We start from the raw sequence: 2,672 nt of genomic DNA, 5'->3' as shown, positions 1-2,672 counted from the left end.
CCCCACCACCCCTGGCAGCCCCCACGCAGACCTGCCGCTCATCAGTAGTGCTCCCTGCCAGCCTGGTCATGGAGTCAGTGGAAATCTGGGAAATCACATCAAAGCAGCATCTTACGGGTGTTTGCTGGCACGTGGTTGGGTGGGACGTGCTCCCATGCCCACGGGTGAGCAGGCGAGGGCTGGCAGGGAAGGTGCTGGCAGTGCCCGCTCCTGGCTTTGCCTCTGCAACGGGAAGGAGCCCCAAGCTCTCTTCCTCACTACCCGTTCCCCACTCCTTGCTCCCCACTCCCACTCCTGCTCAGCGGCAGGAAGCCTCCTGCCAACAAGATCGCTGTGGCTCTGCAGTTTCCACCCCGGCGGCGAATGGGACAGGGTGGCCCCGCTTCTCCCAGCTGCCAAGGGGCTCCTCCACAGCTGCTTGTCCCACCCTTTCCTCAGGGAAAGGGCTTCCCAGCAGCCTGTCCTTCACCCTGCGAGCATTTGGTGGATGCCAACGCAGCCAGGCAGCTGCTGGCTCCTCAGCTGCCCTGCCGATACCACCAGGCGGGCTGGGGATGCTCAGCCACCCTGCTCCCAGGCTGCTCTTATGCCTGGTGGCAGCAGCCCGTAACCCAGTCTTGCAGGGCCTCCCCGGGACCCGCTGTGCACATAAACCAAAACAAACGGCCAGAGATGCGGGGCTAGAAAATGTTGCTGAGGCAGCCCAGCCCATCAGTGGATTTGCAGGGCGTTTGCATTTCCTATCAGGAAACGTATCGGTGCATTATGGTTTCTGGCATGCAGTACCGTGCATTAGGATGTGCAAATGATAACAAAAAGGGGTATTTTTGTCACTCTTTTTTTTTTTTTAGTTCGTTGTGATTCAGCAAAAAAGTTGAGGGCTGTGAATTCAGCAGAAATTCAGGTGCTTTCAGTGTGCTGTGGATTGGGCAGCTGGAGCTTTCCTATTACAGGAGAATAAGTGTGGCAAGCTGCTTTGGCTTGGCTTGGCTGTACCCAGCTCCCTGGTTCCTCCTCTGGAGATACATAAGGTTAAACTGGAGCTGCAGGGTCCTGGTTGGGTCTCCGTACAAAACATCCCAGAGAGGTTTCCCACTCCACCTCCAACTCCAGGGATCTGCACAGATAGACACCTCTTACCCAGGTGTACTTAGAAAAAAGGCAAGAGGACAAATCATTTTGGGTCAGATCCCTCGATGGATCCCTCAGATCTCCCGGGCATCATCTGGTGTGGAGAGCCAACCCCAAATGGCTCCCATTCCCCAAAAGAGCCAAGCAATGTGCTGGTTCCCCTTGGGCAGTAAGGGGAGCCATGCTGTGATCCCTGGAGGAGTGCGCTGCAGGGCCCGTGGTTGCAAAGCCTTCCCATAAAGTGTGTTTGTTCTGTGTAAATAATCGTGCCCTCAAACAGATCCTCGTGTCAGAGGACATTTCAGAGAGTGCATCGTAACTCAGGGCTCTGTGTGCTGCCAGGGAACACAGAACGGGTTCCTTCCCCAGGCACAGCACGTGTAAGCACGCAGTGGCACAGCGGCAATTACGGTTCGGAGCATGACTGGCCTCTACAGCCAGTGAACTAGGGGAAGAAGCCATTTATTCGTGTATCTGTCCCCTTCCTACACCTCTACCGAGTGTCCGCATGAGTCCCTGACCCAATGCGCTTGCAAATGAGCTTGGGGTTGGCCAGGCAAATGGGGAGGGGGTGTCCCCCGGAGAGCACCGACAGCAGGAGGGACCACCCTCGTCTGCCCAGCCCCTGCGTGTCCCTCTGCGGGACAGCCTCGTGCTCCACATTTACATTATGGTTGTGCCCCAAGTGCCTGAGGAACTCCCAAAAACAGAGCCCCTCGCCTATGTACAGCCCTCGGCAAAGCACCGTGCTTAGTTTTCCAGGCAAATAGGGGCAGCTGCATCTGGTGTCCATCTTTTTCAGATCCTCTCCATCCCTCCTGTCGCGGGGTGGCCGGGTGGCTGTGCTGGGGGAGCCCCTGCCTGCTGCCATCCCTCCCTCGGGACGCCGTGGGCACCGCACAGCCCCGGAGCGCGCTGTAAATAGTCGGAAGCGATGAATGGATTTCCCCTTCCTCTCCATGTGTGCTTTAGATTTCTGGCCGGATACGGCATGGGCTCAGGACACACCAAAACATGAGGTTTGCTCCCCGGCAGCCTTGGCTTTCACGTGGGAACAGTTCAATTTGTGAAGCAGCGTGAGGTTTGGCGGGTAAAGCTTATGGTGATTTCCTCGGGAATGCCTTTCATTTGCCGGGCGAAGAGCCTGGAGCCCGCTGGAGGCTGGAGCAGCCAGGCAAGAGGGCTGGGTGTGGGACCCCCTGGGGCTGGGGGGGCAGAGGGGCCATGCGGTGCTGTGCCTGTGCCGGCACCACACATGGGAAAGTGCTCAGGGAAAGCCAGGCTTTCTGCTGCTTTCCACTTCCTCCCAGACGTGTTTACTGAGACACGGAGGGTTTTCTGCCCTGGCAGTGGCTGCCCTCCCGTGCGGGCTGGCTGGCTGTCTTTGTGTCACCCTGCCTGTGCTCCCGCTCAGCCCCTTTCAACCCAGACAGAGGCCCTGCGACGGGCGGCTGCAGGCCTGAGTCAGGGCCTGGCACAACATGGAGCCCAGCTGGGGCCGTGCCTCAGCACCCCGGCTCGTGGCGGCGGGAGGCCAAGGT

This window comes from Cariama cristata, unplaced genomic scaffold (assembly GCF_000690535.1).
Source record: "Cariama cristata isolate BGI_N322 unplaced genomic scaffold, ASM69053v1 scaffold22505, whole genome shotgun sequence".
Classification (NCBI taxonomy): domain Eukaryota; kingdom Metazoa; phylum Chordata; class Aves; order Cariamiformes; family Cariamidae; genus Cariama; species Cariama cristata.
The sequence above is the reverse complement of the archived record's forward strand: the minus strand, read 5'-3'. Positions refer to the sequence as shown.